Consider the following 18,979-nt stretch of genomic DNA (forward strand, 5'->3'; position numbering starts at 1 on the left):
GTGTGTAGAGGCTGGATTGGGTAGAATTTTCTGAGTGCATACTTGTCTCGGTAATCAGAATGGGCTTAGCCCCACCGACATCATTCATCGAAATGGGCTCAGCCCGCATCGCTATCAGCATCGAAATGGGCTAAGGCCCTAACTAAAACTGAAAGGGCTTAGGCCCAAATTGTGTTTACTCTGGTTGATTGCTATTATGGGATTTCACACACTGATTTTTCGTAAACTCACCCATCTGTTAACTGTGTAGGAAATCCTTAGACTTAGACAGATCGACGCAACGGAGGACTTAGTGGTGCCCACTCGACTTAGTTAACTTTTAATAATAGATTTAAGGTTTATTTTGGGTTTTACATTATGTAATAAGGCCTCTCGAGTTTATTTTTTATTTCGATATTTTACTCAAATTTATTTGTGATTTACAACTGCTAGCAATAGGAAAAACGCAAGTTTTCAAAAAATCAAACGTTTTCAAAGCCACCACAAATACGTAACTCATTTTCAAAGTTCCATGAACAACAAACTGTTTACAAAATTAATAATGTTTTATTAAAAGTAACCTTTAAAAGTACAAGTCCCACATTATGAATGAGCAATAAGACTTTAAATTGGCTTTTCAATCTATACAAAAAGGTTTCTTTGAGGAAGGAGTTTTAAACGACGAGTCTTAGATTTTGAAAAACACTTCAAGGTGACATCGTTAGATCCAGTCGGGACATCTGGGTCGGGTTTAGGGTGCTACATCCGCCTATGATTTCTGATTATCTGAAGCTGTTCTCAAACAATTGCAAATTACTTTCACTTTCTCTTCAATTTCTCTAACTAAATCAACCCTGTGAATCTGTTTTTTGCCAAGCTTGATCCAATACAATAGAGTTCGACATTAATGACCATACAAAGCTTCGTACAGTGCCATCTTTATGCTAGATTGATAGTCGTTATTATATGAAAATTCAAACAATGACAAATATTTCTCCCAATTTCCTTCAAACTCTAAAACACAATATCTGAGCATATCTTCGAGAATATGAATTACTCATTCAGACTGTTCGTCAATTTGCGGATGAAAAGCTATACTAAAATTCAACTTCATACCCAGAGCTTCTTGTAATTTCTTCAAAAATCGTGATATGAATCTCGGATCTCTATCCAAAATAATAGAAATTGCCACCCTATGCAATCTAACGATTTCAGCAATATACAATTCAACTAATCTATCGAGTGAATAGTCAGTACGTACTGAAATGAAATGTGCTGATTTCGTTAATCAATTAACAGTAACCCAAATAACATCTTTCTTTTTCAGAGACAAGGGCAATCTTGATACAAAATCCATCGTAACTCTGTCCCCCTTCCACACTAGTACCATCACAGGCTAAAGTAAACCCGAAGGCACTTGATGTTTCTCACTACAAATTCAGAAATGTCTCGTTTCATACCCGACCACCAATACAGTTGTTTCAAATCATTTGTACATTTTAGTACTTCCAGGGTTAATGGATAAACAACCACTATGTGCCTCGTGTAAAATTTTCTGAATCAACTCTGGATTTTTGGGTACACAGATTCTATCTCAGAACATCAAACAATCATCAGATTTGATTTGGTACTCTAAATCACTAGTCGACTCACATTGCACTCTTTTAGCTTGTAACTCAGTATTACACTTTTGAGCTTCGCAAATTTTTTGAAGATGAACCGGTTTAGCCTTTAACTCAGCTAAAATCAAACCATCATCAAATAACGTCAATTGTGTATTCATTGCTCTCAAAGCATCTGCGACTACCTTTGCTTTCCACGGGTGATAATCAATTACTAATTCAAAGTCTTTAAGTAACTCAAGCCATCTCCGTTGTCACAAATTCAAATCTTTCTGAGTCATAATATACTTTAAGCTTTTATGATCAGTAAAGATGTGACGTTTTTCATCGTACAAATGATGACGCCAAATTTTCAATGCAAATACCATAGCAGCCAACTTTAAATCGTGCGTCGAATAGTTTTTTTCATGCGGCTTCAATTGTTTGGAGGCATTTACTACAAATTTTCCCTCCTGCATCAATACGCAACCCAAATCATTCAATGATACATCACTGTAAATAAAAAAATCTTTATTCGGTTCAGGTGGTGTCTCAGTTAATAATACTTTCAATTGATCAAAACTTTGTTGACATTTGACATCATTCTATAGCAGTCTAGTCATCAGTGTAGCAATCATCGAGAACCCTTTTACAAAGCGTCTATAATAACCAGCTAATCCCAGAAAACTTCTAACCTCGGATACATTTCTGGTGGTTTCCAGTCAATAACGGTAAAAATCTTGCTCGAATCAACTCGAATGCCATCTGTTGATGTAATATGTCCCAAAAATTTGACTTTTCAAACCCAAAACTCACATTTTCTGAATTTAGTATATAGTTGCTTATCTCTCAAGGTTTGCAACAGAATCCTCAAATGCTCGGCATGCTCAGACTCATCTTGTGAATAGATCAGAATGTCGTCAATGAACACAATAACAAATCTGTCTAAATATGGTCTAAAGATCCGATTCATCAAATCCATAAAAATGGCAGGAGAATTAGTTAGTCCAAAAGGTATAACAAGGAATTCATAGTGTCTGTACCTCATTCTGAATGCAGTTTTTGGCACGACTCAGTCTTTAACTCGCAACTGATAATAACCCGATCTCAAATCAATATTCGAAAACACTGTTGCACCTTTCAATTAATCAAACAAATCATCTATTCTCGGCAATGAATACTTATTCTTTATCGTAACCTTGTTTAACTAATGATAATCTATACACATTCTCATTGACCCGTCTTTCTTCTTTACAAACAATACTGGCACACCCCAGGGCGAAAAACTAGGTCGTGCAAAACCTCTATCTATGAACTCTTGCAACTGAGCTTTTATCTCTTTCAATTCTGTTGGAGCCATTCTATATGGAGCTAAAGATATCGGAAAAGTTCCTGGTACTAAGTCAATAACAAACTCAACCTCTCTGATTGGTGGCAACCCAAGCAATTCTTCTAGAAATACATCCGGATATTCACAAACTACAAGCACCAATTCAATTTTCTTTTCAGACACTTTAGTATCAAAAACATATGCTAGGTATCCGTCGCAACCTTTTCTCTCATATTTCTAAGCCGACATCGATGAAATCACTATTGGCAATCCATACGATTCATCAGATTCAATCCGAATAATTTCATTATTCTGACACTTCAATTCTATAATCTTTCGTCTATAGTTCACAATGGCATCATGTAGAGTCAACCAATCCATACCTAGAATCACATCGAACTCATCAAATGGTAAAAGCATCAAATCAGCCGAAAAACAGTAACCCCAAGTCATTAAAGGACAATTCTTGCACACTTTGTCAACTAGAACATACTTGCCTAAAGAGTTCGATACTTTAATCACAAACTCAGTAGACTCAATAAGCAAACTCTAATTAGACACCAAATTCATACATATATACGAATGATTCAATCCAGGATCAATCAATGTAATAACCTTAGTGTCGTAAAGAGAAAATGTACTAGTAATAACATCTGGTGATGACGTATCTTTGCGGGCGCGAATAGCGTAAGCTCTAGCAGGTATTCTGGCCTCAAATCTCACTGCAGAATCTTTCTTTCTACCACGATTACCTCTTGCATTTCCTATTTTTCTTGGTGGCCTCCCTTGAGTAGCTGTATTGCTTGATCTTACATTTTGAGATTTATTTTTTTTCATTTAACTCAGGACAATCTCGAATAAAATGATCTCACAAACCACAACTGTAACAAGCTCTATTATTATTTTTCACCCAAAAATCTCCAAAATGTCGTCTTCCACACTATTAACACTTAGGTTTAATGTCTTTCACATTGCTAACAGTCGATATCGATGTAGCTTGAGCTTTAAGACTGGTGTATTGCTTTCCGCGACCTCTGTTGGAATATCCCATTGAAGTGGTCGATCGGTTAAAATAATCTCTTGATTTCTTTGATGAGGAATGATAAGGTTTACTCATCGATCTCTTCCTCGAATCTCTTGCCTCTGAATCAGCCTTTCTCTTTTATTTGCTAAGTTCCTTGGCTTTGTAGGCTCTGTTGACTAAAACAACAAATTCCTTCAATTCTAAAATTCCAATTAGAAGTTTAATGTCCTCGTTCAACCCATCAACAAACCACTTTCACATGATTTATTTAGTAGAAACATACTCCTGAGCGCACTTGCTCCACCGTACAAATTCTCTTTCATATTTGGTTACAGTCATGCGACCTTGTTTCAGTTCTAAAAACTTTTTATGCTTTTGATCCAAAAACCATTGACTTATGTATTTCTTTCGAAACTCGGTCTGAAAGAATTCTTAGGTGACTCTCTCCCTCGGCAACGGATACTAACGTATTCCACCACTGATATGCGGTGTCTCTTAATAGTTACATAACATATTTTAAATATTTAGCTGGTGTACAAGAAAGTTCATCAAGTACTCTAATAGTGTTTTCAAGCCAAAACTCAGCCCTTTTAGGATCATCGTCAACATTAGCTCTAAATTCTTCAGCCTCGTGTTTATGAATCTTATCTACTGGAGGCTTGTTCAATCTTAAAAGCTCGACTCCTAGAGGAGCTAAGAGAACCAGTTGGGGATTTGCAGGGGGTAGAGGTTGTTGAGCAGCTGGGTTCATACGAATATATTGAGTGAACCACTTATTCATCATTTAGAAGAAGGCTTCTCTAGCCTCTCCTCCCTGGCTTCCTGTTACGGGTTTAGAATCAGACGGCACTGTCCCTTGAGCGGGAGCAGGCATATTACTTTCAACCTCATCAGCTATAGCTCGATTGGGATCCATTTCTATATGAAAACACATTTTAAAATGTCAGGAGTCATCACACTATCATAGTTTATATATGGCATGTATAGCTAGACTCTTACACATGCTACATTTGTCCTAGAATCGACTAAACCGTAACTCTGATACCAATAAATGTAGCACCCCTCACCCCTATTCAACACTAGAATAGGGCTACAGAGCATTACCGGACTTAAAAAAATTTAATCATACATTTCAAATACATTAAATCATTACAAACAATCATCATTCAATCTTAATCAATTTGTCCCTTATACGAGCCTACGAGGCCCTAAATATGCTTTGGGAGTGATTCGGGACTAAATTGGTAACTTAAGAAACTTTCACTAACTTGGAAACTTTTTTCTCAAAACAGGGGACACACGCCCGTATGGCCAGGCTGTGTGTCTCACATAGCCCATCAGGCACGCCTATGTCACAAGCCGTGTGGACATTCGAAATATGAGCACATGGCCGTGTCCCAGCCCGTGTTCGACCCCTGTAACGCTCTGACTTGGGTCACACGTCCAACACACACGCCCGTGTACCCTAAAAATGGCCATACACGCCCGTGCGTTAGGCCGTATGGTAGGTTGTGCCAAACCTGTAGGGTATATTGACTTTTGCCACACAGCCAAGTCACACGCCCGTGTGTGATCCCATGTGGAGTGTACTGAATTGGTTTCTAAAACTACACCAAGGGACACACGGCCGTTTACTTAACCATTTGTCACACACGGTTGAGACACATGTCCGTATCTCTGCCTCTGTAGACAAAAATAGGCTATTTATCAAGCTAATTTTCCACCCCATTTGGTACACACCTCCACCTACACATATGGCACCAAAACAAAGAATAAAAGGTAAACCAAAACAACCAAATCAAACATAAATCATACCATTTCATCTAAACATTTCTTAGCCTAAACCACGATCAGAAACATTCTCATTTCATCAACCATTTCCAAGCAACATTAAACACATCACAAAATGACATTAGCATACCTATAAACAAATATCACCGACCAAACCAAATAGGTCAATTTACATAGCCATATACAACATTATAACACAACTTTTATAGGCCAACACAAACAGCTAAATTTACTATCAAGCTACAACCAAAATGACCAAAGTCCCTATACATGCCATACAACCTAAAACTAGTTTCAAAGGTACCAAAGTGATGGTTAGATAGTGTGATGTAGTCTCCAACGATTCTCGAATCTGAGATAGCTTTGAAATCACTATAAAACATGAGAAAAATAAACAAAGTAAGCTTTATAGCATAGTAAGGTTGTACGAAATAAACTCAACTAAATATAAATACACAATTCATCAATTTGAACTTGTTAATTTGTAATTCATAAATACTAACAAACCTTCCACATGCTTAATCATATACTTATATGCAAACTTCATAACTTCTTCAATTTAAAGCTCGTATGATTCATATACATACCTGAACCAATCCGTAACAAACTCATACCTGAACAGAAAAATGTCGAATGCTCGAATTCTTGCATACTAAGTGCCAATACATAGCTGAAGCTATTTTAATCTTTCACACTAAGTGCCATACATAGCCGAAGCTATCTCGAATCGCACACTAAGTGCCTTACATAACCGAAGCTATCTCGAATCGCACACTTAGTGCCATACATAGCTAAATTATCGTCACTATAGTCTCGTATATACAATTTATGCAATATCAAAGCATTTAAAGCATAATTATAACAATGCTTATTATATATGAACTTACCTCAGATGTAAAAACAGCTAAACTAGTCAATTAGTCGGCAACTTTGTTTTTCCCTCGATCTAGATTTGAGTTTCGCTTTTCTTGATCTATATGTAATCAAAACCAGCTTATTTAATCACCTCTCTATTCAATTTAGTCCAAAACATATTTACACTTTTGCCCCACATATTTCACATTTTTCACAATTTAATCCTTATTTCATAAAATAATAAATTAATGAAATTCACAATAAACCCATGCTAGCAAAATTACCATAATACCCTTAGAAGCCCATAATTTTTATTTATTTCACATTTTAACCTCTAACTTTACACATTTCTCAATTTAATCCCTATTTTGCATCTTCACTAAAAATCACTTAATAAAACTTGTTTAACTATCAACAACAATTCAAAATCTATCATAAAACTTCAAAAATCATACATATTCATCAATGGCATCATTAAAAATCTTTAATAATTTTGCAAATAGTCCCTGGGTTAGCTAGTACTAGATGCAACGATCACAAAAACATAGAAATCATTAAAAACCGAGTCAAAATCACTTACTGAATTAACCATGCACTTTTCGAACCATAATTAGCATCCATGAACGTTTTTATTCTCTTAGTTTCAGCTAGGATGAGAAAGATGACTAAAATTATGGTTTTTTTTATTTAATTATTACTTATTTATCTAATTACTATATTAACCTTATTAATAAACCTTTAAAACAATTTATAACATGCCCAAATATGTCCACTCATATGCCAAATGGTAAAATTACAACATAAAGACCTCTAAATTAAGATTTAATAGCTATTGAATACCTTTAGCTAATGGAACTCGACTTTTACACTTTACGCAATTTAGTCCTTTTTAACAAATTGACCAATCAAACGATAAAATTTCTTAATGAAATTTTCACGCAATCATATTATCATGCTATAGATATTAAAATAATAATAAAATAAATATTTTGAATTTGGATTTGTGGTCCCAAAACCACTATTTTGATTTGACTAAAAATGGGCTGTTACAACCATAATTACCATTTGAACCACCAATGGCTCGAGAAGAACATACCCTAAGAGACACACACTACCAAATTTGGACATAGTGCATGGAAGTATTGTAACACCAAAAATTGGTGAGTCTTAAGTCTAGACGAATGCCCTAAAGGAAACTTGATGAGCGCTGTCCTATCCGTCAAGATGATGTTTCTAGCGCACTAGTAAGGCGCATATGCAACGATAGGACGTAAGGAAAGGAATGATCTCTGAAAAGTGTATGATTGTGGAAAAGGAAATATTGGAAAAATGTATTAAGGATTTTTGAGTTATGTGAAGACGTTGCCAAGTTAAGGTACGCCCAGTTTCTCCAATTAAGGTATAATTTACATACTAACAACATAGTTAGTATGGAATGATAGATCAAATCAAAGATATGAAAATATTTTGGATTCTAGAATACGCTTCTCTACAACTGTAAGCCACTAATAAGAGTAGCCTTGAAAGTTAATATCGCCTGTTAAGTTCAACTAGAAGAGCATGGTTTCCTCCCTTCTATTTGATAACAACCAATGATGCCCAACTCCAGAAGCTGATTAAGAATTTCTTGCTAAGCTAAAATTAAGGATCACAATTAATATATAGGATGGTTTTCTAACTCTGGGTAAGTATTCTAGACTCACATGTGGCTTCTGCGAGGGTAAGCTAGCCTATGTTTGAAAATGAAAAGATTGGCATAGAGGTTGATTAGGTTTCAAACAAAATAAAGGCTATATGAATGGAGTTTTGATAGTATTCATATGTCTCATACACAATGATTTCTGAGAGTTCGTGAATGGATGTATGAGCTTGGAGATCAGGCTGTTGTACGTGAGATTAAAATGAGTCCAAAACTTACTCATACATGCGTATGTGCCTCTTATAAACTTCTATGCTAAGTATCCAATGCATGAGAGTAAAATTAGTAAAGCATGATGTGACGAATCTGAATGACTATTGATAAACCGTAATTTATACATATTTTTACCCCATGCTTAATACATTTTATGGATGATTTTTCCTTAGAATTGGTGAATTCGATACTCTTAATGCCTTAATTTCATGTTTTATACTTATGTGAGCATAGGAGAGTGAAAGGAACGAGAAACGGGCCAAAAATAGAGAAAATAGGCCAACGTACGAAATCAACACAGCCTGGACTTCCTCACACGGGTAGACCACACGGCCCTGTCAATTTGGTAGAATCGAAGCACGAATCACATGGGTAGAACACACGCCCGTGCCATTCTAACAGGCTCGAGCACGGCCTGAAGTAATCATACACGGACGTGTCACTGCCGAGCCCAAGTTGAGTCAACTTTGAAAAAGGCTAATTTTGAGGGCTTTTAAGCATTCTAAAGGCTATAAATACGCCCTAAAGCAAGAGGAAAAGGGAGGCACAGGGAGGAAGGAAGGAATTACTCGAAGAAAGCCGATTGATCCATCTTAGAAGCCAGATTCATCATCAAAACTGAAGATCTCCCCTCAATTTCCCTTCAGGAGTTTTTGGTTTTCTTTATGTTTTGTATTCATTATTCTTCTGAGATTTTTTCCTTTTTAGTTATGAACTAAATCCCCTAAATACCTAAGGGGAATTTAACCTAAGACGAATCTTGTTATTATTTTATGAATTGTATGATAAATATTTGGCTTGTTCTTAATTCTTGTCTTGATATTCCAGGACATTGATTCAAGTTAAGCTCTTATTCAGAGGAGGAATAGACCCTGTCTAAGAGTACAATTGTCATAATTAAGCGGAGTTGGTTGCGCGCCTAGAGATAGGGTGACAAGATTTTGCCGGATTAGGGTGAAACTTAATTAGAGGATCTATAGATCGAGTTAATAAAACCCTAGGAAGTTAATTAGAAAGAGATATCAATTATTCAACCTAGGTTTAGACGTTGTTAGTCTCGAGAGGGAATATAAGTTAAGGATTCCTACAAAATAAGTTAAATGAATAAATCGTCCAATTCGGAGTCAGAATAACAAGCGAGGTCTAGGTGTATTCTTCCTTAGGTATTATCTTAATTCAATAGTTTTCCAAAAGTAATCCCCCAATTCTATTTTCTGTTAATTCTTAGTTTAGTTAATTAGTTAGTTAAAACAAACCCCCTTATTCTTAGGCTAGATAATAAAAAGACAGTCATTACTAGTACTTTTAGTTCATTTGGGTTCAACAATCCGATCTTGCTAAAACTATACTATTGTTCGATAGGTACACTTGCCTACATTGTGATAATAGTTAGTTTCAAGAACGATTAATTATAAATTTATAAAACTTATCACACAAAATCACGTATCAAGTTTTTGGCGCAGTTGCCGAGGAACTAAGATATTAGGAACACTTAATTTTTATTACTTTAGCCATTTATTTTTCTTGCAAGTTAATTTTATTTTATTATTATTATTTATTAATTTACTTTTCTTTCTCTTGGCAGGTTTTTATAGTTTATGACTAGAAGAAACCCGTCTGGACCATTACTTTTTGACGAAGAAATCAATCGCATAGCTCGCAGCAACCGAAGAGAAATAAGACAAAGCCTATGATACACAGACGAAGAGCAAGAGGACGATATCTCAACTACGACCGAGGAGATGGCTAAAAATCTAGATAATCAGCTACCTCCTGCAATACCCACTAAACTAGCAAATCAGAATCCTGCTCCTTGTACTATGTATGATTATGCTAAACCTACTTTAACAGGAACTGAGTCAAGTATAGTTATGGTTTGCAGGATGAGGATCCAAACACTCACTTGGAAAATTTTTTGGAATTTTGCAATACATTTAAAATTAATGGTGTTTCTAACGATGCTATTCATCTTTAGTTATTCCCTTTTTCATTAAGGAACAAAGCTAAACAGTGGTTGAACTCGTTACCACGAGGGTCAATTACTACTTGGGAACAAATGACGAAAAATTTTTATTAAAATATTTTCCACCGGCTAAAACGGCCAAATTACATAATGATATCTCTTCGTTTGTGCAGATAGACTTAGAAACTCTTTACGATGCATGGGAGAGATACAAGAAGCTACTACGAAGGTGTCCTCACCATGAATTACCTCTATGGTTGCAAGTTCAAACATTCTACAATGATGTGAACCCTTTGACAAGACAGATGATTGATGCATCAGCCGGGGGAACCATCAATAACAAAACACCTGAAGAGGCTTATGAATTTATTGAAGAGATGTCACTGAATAACTATCAGTGGCAAGTCATGAGGACTAAGCCAACTAAAATAGCAGGAGTTTATAACGTCGATTCGGTTACTATGCTGTCAAACCAGGTAGAACTTCTAAATAAAAAGATTGATGGTTTACTTGGTTCTTCGCAGGTTCATCCAGTAATACACTGTGAAGTCAGTGGAGGTGGATCAAATAATTCAGAATATCAATCCTATGGCCACAGCATAGAGAACGAACAATTAAATTACATGGGTAATAATCTTCGATCTCAAAATAATCCTTATAGCAATACTTATAATGCAGGTTAGAGGAACCTCCCAAATTTCTCCTTGGGTGGTCAAGGGAATCAAAGAACACAGAATCCTCCAGGTTTTCAATAACCACCCTATCAATAGGAAAAGAAACCGAACCTTGAAGAGATGCTATCTAAATTTATCTTGGTGTCAGAAACTCGTTTCCAGAACACTGGGACAACACTTAAAAATGAACAAGCGTCGATCCAAGGGCTCGAAACTCAAATAGGCCAGCTGTCCAAACTAATCTCTGAATGACCACAAGGTAGCTTGCCAAGTAATACTGAACCCAACCCAAGGGAACAGCTCAACACAATTAATGTTCAAGATAAAGAAGGATTCGTTGAGCCTAAGCCAGAACTGAGGCAAGAAACTGTGGTGAGCAGAGGTCAAGGTGAGGTAGGTCATAATAAAAACAAATCAGTGAATGTCAAATATAAACCTCGTGTGCATACCCCAACGCGACAAGGAAAGACCGCTCAGATGAACAATTTGGTAAATTCCTTAAACTCTTAAAAAAACTACACATTAACTTACTGTTTATTGAAGCTCTATCACAGATGCCAAACGCAATAAATTTTTTAAAGAAGCTTTTAGCAAATAAGCGGAAGTTGGACGAGGCATCGTATGTGGAGCTAAACCCAGTTTGCTTAGCTATTCTGCAGAATAAGCTACCCAACAAATTACAATATCCAAGGAGTTTTACAATTCCTTACTTAATTGGTAGTTTAGATGTTAATAATGCATTAGCTAATTTAGGGGCTAGTATTAACTCATGCCCTTACAAAATGTTCAAACAATTAGGTCATAGGAAACCCAAATAGACAAGGATGAGTATTCAATTAGCAGATAAAACTATAAGATTTCCTAGGGGTATTATTGAAGATGTGCTAGTTAAAATCGATAAATTTATATTTCCCGTTGACTTCATTGTTCTAGACATAGAGGAGGATAGCAACACTTCTTTGATTTTAGGAAGGCCCTTTTTAGCAACTGCTAAAACTCATATTGATGTTGGCACAGGTGAGCTCACACTTCGTGTGGGAGGAGAAACAATCACCCTTCAAGCTCACAATTCTGGCAACACATCAGAAATTGAAGGTGATCGTCTAAACCATTCTACTAAAACTGACAATATGGTGCAACCTACTTTGCAGGAAATGAGTCTAAAGGAAGTACATAAGTCATTCTCAAGCAATAGTAGAGGACCTATTCATGAAGAACGAAGGCTACAAATTAAGGAGCTAGATGCATAGCGGACGAATAAATCTAGAACCCACGATAAACCAAAACTACGCCAGAACGAGCTCAACACCCTCCTAAATCAACTTAAGGCTGGAGATAAAGTTTTATTAGGTACTGCAGATCCTCAAATTGTCACTACCAAACTAAATGAAGAAGTCCCTCTTATGGTACTTAGCATTTTCCCATTCGGTACAGTCGAGGTAAGTCATTCTAAGTTCGGCACTTTTAAGGTAAACAACACCCTTATAAAACCTTATTTTGATGAGAATGATAGCAGGGATGAGGAGTATAAACTCCTCGAACCACCATGACCATTTAATGGAGAGGTAAGTCGAGCTTAGACTATAAAAAAGCACTTTTCAAAAGGTAACCCAAGCACTAACGGTATTAACTTCTTTAAATTTTAGCGTTTAACACCTAACTTACTAACGGAGCTCTTGAATACAGGTTCCCCACACAAACACGGCCTGCATACGGGCCTGCCTTAGGCCATGTGGAAACAGGGCAAAGATTTTCCCCAACACGGGCTACGATAAATAGCCACAGCCGCGCGACATGGCCGTGGGCAAACCTGCCAAAACAACACGGGCGTGCGACACGCCCGTGCCTTGAAACCTTGGCTAAACCTGTCAAATTAACACGGGTGTGTGACACGCTCGTGCCAAGCAATCATGGTTGAACCTGCTAGATTAACATAGGCGTGGGACTACATACACTGGTGTAGGAAAAGCGAACGATGACAGACATGGCCATGCGACACGGCCGTGTACATCTACACACCCAAGGAACATGGGCATGGGCCAATTGTCAGACGTGCCCAAATTTAAAATTCATGAATCACACGGGCAAAAATTGGGTAACACGGGCGTGTTCCCAGGCCGTGTGTCCCAAAATCTATAAATACCCTGTACTATTCATTGTCTTCTTCACTCAAAATCTCTAACCCTAGCCGCTCAAGTCCACACGGCACGGTGGGACTATAGAACTATGCTCAATGTTTCATCTTCAGACCGTAATGATGAACTACGATGATCCCAGTACGGTCCAATTTTGCCTAGGCGGATTAGTCCGCCAGCTAAGCGTCCCAAAAGTCGGTACTACACTGGGCTTAAATACAGAGGAGTTCAAGGAAGAGAATGGCTTACATGCTCTCAACCGCCACATCCATTGTTCTCCTTCATAGTGCTGGGACGCACTAGTACTAGGTTCGACCACCTACAATCCTAGCTGCTCCAAGGCATCGGCTCTCCCTCAATCCCTGAGGTACCTACATGCTCACACGATAACAAGAAGGCAAGAGAGCACTGGCATCGTCAACACTCTCGACGCCGACTTTCTATGGTGTATGTTCCACGGGCACGTCATAGACCTTGCTTATTTCATTGCCCTCTCCATTCAGCACCAGACGGAGTGGCATAGGAAAGGGTCATCTCCATTGGCCCCTATGTTACTCGATTGGCTCGACACTTCGGGCTCTTCAACACTGCAGCCCAAGAATCATCTTTGACCCTCATTAGCCAGATGTCTTCACAAGGCATCTCGAGCATGCTAAGCATGAGGATGATCGAAAAGCACCGAGGAACCTACCTTCCTCAATATCGTCTCGCCCAATTTACTGAGGAGGAGGCCCCTAAGGACATTACTGATGATGTCCCCCCACAACATGAGGACCCACCGTCTCAGCCACCACCACCCTCTCGTCCAGTTCATGCGGCAGCTTCATATGCTGACATCTCTGAGCGCCTCAGTCGATTCGAGCAGTAGTGTTTTCAACGATTTGATAACATTGATGCTACTCTACAGCTGATTTGTTAGCACTTCCACATCTCATCGCCACCACCACCTCACGAACCATCCGGCGATGATGATGTTTAGTTTTATTTTATTTTTATTTCTATTTTTTATTTTTATTTTTAGTTTTCCTTTAACTTTTAAATGTTATTTCTTTTTTGTTATTATTTTAGGTTCTATAAACAAATATCAGTTAATTCTTTATGAGTAATTATTCTTCCTAATATCCCCTAAAAAGTTCCATTATTTTATCACAGTTATAAAGAGCTATAAAGCTCACCATTACTTAGGAACTTGAAACTCCACTGGGAAAGGTTCTCCATGACTGCCATGTCTTACTTGACCATGACTATAGCTACCACCAGATATAATATTCTTTTGGCACAGGACTTATGGACTAATGAACCTCTACCACTGCCGGAGTATCTTCCCCGTCCCTCACGTCGATTATTCTCCAAAACTCTAGTTCAAGGAAATTCATTCATCATTCAAGAAGTTTCACTTCTCTCCCTTTCTTATTTTTATATTCTTTTCTATATGTCTATCTTTGTACATTGAGGGCAATGTACACCTTAAGTGTGGGGGGTATTTATTTCACTATTAGAAAAATCCCTGAATGATTGCCTTGTTCTCTTGAAAAGCTCTCATATCATGTTTAGGATAAATTTTGATTGATTTATGACTTTTATTGATATATCTTGAATTAAAATATAGGCATTTAAGCATTGATTGTTTAAACTTTAAGACATTAGGGAATCAAGCATGATAAGTTGATTTTTGAAGAATTAAAAACTTTTAGGTTGTTTCCCTAAATTTAGATATTATCTTGAGTTGGAATTCACAAGTCTAAACATCAAAAAGCCATAATTTTTGTGAGATCTTGAGCCCTTAGAGCATCTATTATTTCTTTCATGCTCACTTTCATTATGAGTGTGTCAGTATTGAATTGTTATTCTAGAACTTGCTTGATTATGCACGTTAAGACCACACCATTTGATTTGATATGTCAAAATGATAAAGGAACTTAGGTTTAACCCACTCACTCCATAAAAGCCTACCTTCACAATTAACCCTTAGTGAACCCCCTTGAGCCTAACAACCCATTCATTGATTTACCCTCGATATTAACCTATAACTCATTATTGTTGAAACCCCCTAAATTAATTTGATCCTTATTTTTGTTGAGATTTGAGTTGGAATAATTGCTTAGCTATGTTTTATTCTATTTTGTAATTATGTGTTCTTAAAAAAAATGTATATATATTAGTAGTAATCTTTTGTTTTTGAGCTTAGGTACTTAAATTTCATATTCTAAGAAAAAGCTCTATTGTACGCAAGTAATGATTAAAAATTTTTCTAGTTGATGACGTGATTTCGTGATAGGTTTTAAATATTTATAATTAATTGTTCTTGAAACTAACTATTATCACGATGTAGGCAAGTGTACCTATCGAACAGTAGTATAGTTTTAGCAAGACCGGATTGTTGAACCCAAGGGAACTAAAAGTACTAGTAATGATTGTCTTTTTATTATCTAGCCTAAACTGATTATCTAAACTAAGAATTCACAGAAAATGGAATTGGGCAATTGCTTTTGGGAATATCAATTAAATTTAGACAATACCTAAGGAAAAATCCACCTAGACTGTACTTGTTATTCTGGCTCCGAATCGGACGATTTATTCATTTAACTTATTCCGTAGAGATCCCTAAGTTATGTTATTATCCCTATTCAAGATTAATAACGTCTAATCATTAGATTGAATAATTGAGACCTTTCTCTAATTAACAACCTAGGGTTGCATTAACTTGATCTATGGATCCCCTTATTAGGTTTCACCCTAATCCAACAAAATCTTGTCTCCCTATGTCTAGGCACGCAATCAACTTTGCTTAATTATGACAAATGTACCTCCTCTGAATAAGAGCTTATCTTGAATCAGTATCTTGGGATATCAAAACAAGAATTAAGAACACATAATTAAGACCAAGTTAAATATTCATCATACAATTCAGAAAATAATAACAAGATTCATATTAGGTTTCATTCCCCTTAGGTATTTAGGGGATTTAGTTCATAACTAAAAGGGAAAACATCTCAGAAGAATAACGAATACAAAACATAAAGAAAACCCAAAACTCCTAAAGGGAAATTGAGGAGAGATCTTCAGTCTTGATGGTGAATCTGGCCTCTGAGATGGATCAATCACCTTCCTTGGAGTAATTCCTTACTTCTTATTCTGTGCCCTATTTTTCTTCCTCCTCTAGAGTGTATTTATAGGCTTTGAAATGCCTAAGAGCCCTCAAAATTAGCCTTTTCTGAATTGTACTCAACTTAGGCTCGGCAGCGACTCACCCGTGTGACACGCCCATGTACAATTACTTTAGGTCGTGCTTGAGCCTGCCAAATTGACACGGTCATGTGGTATGCCTGTGTGAGGAGGTCCAAGCCGTGTTGATTTCGTACTTTGGCCCATTTTCTTCGGTTTTGGCCTGTTTCTCGTTCCTTTCGCTCTCCTGTGCTCTCCTAAGTATAAAACATGAAATTAAAGCATTAGGAGCATCGAATTCACCAATTCTAATAGGAAATCATCCATAAAAGGCGTTAAACATGGGGTAAAAATATGTATAAATTACAATTTATCAAATACCCCCACACTTAACCATTCGCTTGTCCTCAAGCAAAATTCTCAACTCATAATCAAAATAAATTCTTCTCAACTTATAATTTCTATCGATAATATCTCAAAATAATTCATAGTGTACATTGAGAATTCAACTAAAAGAACATAAAAGTTTCAAACATTCCAAGTTGAGCATTTTCTCCTGAAAACATAGGTTTGATTCGGAATATCACAGAGTTTCACATCCTCACTAAAGATTCACTCAAATCACTCAAGGTGTTTTAAGGACAATAAATGAAGCACTCAATAGTCAATAATGAAAAGTCATTACCATAGGCTTGCATGAAAATCAGATCTCCACCACTAATAAATTGAGATGAAACATCAATCAGAAGGTCTTTAGAGGGTTGTAATGAGGCTTGGTTAGGGGGTGTGGTCACAAGCTGAAAGAAAGGGTTAGAATCGAGATTGAATTGAAAAATTGCCTAACTGGAAAAAGAGTTAATCATCACTTGAGTACAACAGAGCTTCTTCTCAGAATATGGAATTACTAATGTGTATACATAGTTTTTTTTTTAAGAACAAGTTAAATAACATAGGCTAACTATTAAGAACAAGACATAACTAAGCAATTTATTCAACTCAAATCTCGACAAAATAGGGATTAATTTAGGGGATTTTAATAATAATGGGTTAAGGGTTAATATTAAGGGTAATACAAGAAATGGCTTGTTAGGCTCAAGGGAGTTTACTAGGGGTTAATTGTGGAGGTAGGCTTTTCACGGCATGAGTGGGTTAATCCTAAGTGCCTTAATCATTTTTACATATCAAATCAAATGGTGTGGTCTCAACATGCATAATCAAGCAAGTTTTAGAATAACAGTTCAATACTGATGCACTCAAAGTAATAACAAAAGTGAGCATGAAAGAATTAATAGATGCTCAAAAGGCTCAAAAATCTAACAAAAATTATGGCTTTTTGATGTTTAAACTTGTGAATTCTAACTCAAAGTAATACTTAAACTTTGGGGAAACAACTTAAGATTTTAAATTCTTAAAAATCAACTTATCATGCTTGATTCTCTAATGTCTTGAGGTTTAAACAATAAATGCATAAATGCCTATGTTTTAATTCAAGATATATCAACAAAAATCATAAATCAATCAAAATTTATCCTAAATATGATATGAGAGCTTTTCATGAGAACAAGGTAGTCATTTAAGGATTTTTCTGATAATGAAATAAATACCCCCCCACACTTAAGATGTACATTGCCCTTAATGTACAAAGATAAATATTAGAGTATAAAAATAAGATAGGGAGAGAAGTGAAACTTCCTGTATGATGAATTCCTTGAACTGGAGTTTTGGAGAGTAATCAGTTCGAGAGTGGAGGAGGATACTCCGGCAGTTGTAGAGGTTCATTAGTCCATAAGTCCTGTGCCAAAAGAATATTATATCTAGTGGTCGATCAAGACATGGCAGTTGTGAAGAACCTTTCCCGGTGGAGTTGTTAGTTCCTATGCGATGATGAGCTTAAGAGCTCTATATAACTATGATAAAATCAGGAACTTTTTAGGGGATATTGGGAAGAATAATTACTCATAAAGAAATAACTAAAATTGATAATTAAAAATAAAATTCTAAAATCAAATAAAAATAAAAAGTAGTTTTAATAAAAATTAAAAACAAAAAATAATAAATAAATGTTTTTAAACATCTTCATCGCTAGATGGTTTGCGAGGTGGGTCTAGCGATGAGATGTGGAGGTGCTGACAAATCTGTTGTAGAATAGCATCAATGTTGTCAAATCATTGAAAACATTGCTGCTCGAATCTAGTGAGGCACTCAGAGATGTCAACATATGAAGCTGCTGCATGAACTGCACGAAAGGGTGGTGGTGGTGGCTGAGTTGGTGGGTCCTCGTGCTGTGGAGGGACATCATCAGGAATGTCCTCGTAGGTCTTCTCCTCAGTAGATTGGGCGAGACGATATTGGGGAGGGTAGGTTCCTCGGCGCCTCTTGATTATCCTCATGCTAAGCATGCTCGAGATGCCTTGTGGAGACATTTGGCCGATGAAGGTAAGGGATGATTCTTGGGCTGCAGTGCTGAGGAGCCCGAAGTGTCGAGCCAACCAAGTAACATAGGGGCCAATGGAGATGACCCCCTTTCTATGCCGTTCTGTCTGGTGCTGA

The 18,979-nt window shown here is 36.7% G+C and overlaps 1 non-coding gene across 1 annotated transcript; it reads right to left on the reverse strand.

The window, feature by feature from the left end:
• Positions 1 to 10,596: 10,596 nt before the first annotated feature.
• Positions 10,597 to 10,702, reverse strand: LOC128291260 (small nucleolar RNA R71). The gene has a single exon (XR_008281036.1). It is a non-coding gene; the product is annotated as a small nucleolar RNA R71 (small nucleolar RNA).
• Between the last annotated feature and the right edge of the window lie 8,277 nt (positions 10,703 to 18,979).

The sequence above is a fragment of the Gossypium arboreum genome, chromosome 3 (genome assembly GCF_025698485.1).
Source record: "Gossypium arboreum isolate Shixiya-1 chromosome 3, ASM2569848v2, whole genome shotgun sequence".
Classification (NCBI taxonomy): Eukaryota; Viridiplantae; Streptophyta; class Magnoliopsida; order Malvales; family Malvaceae; genus Gossypium; species Gossypium arboreum.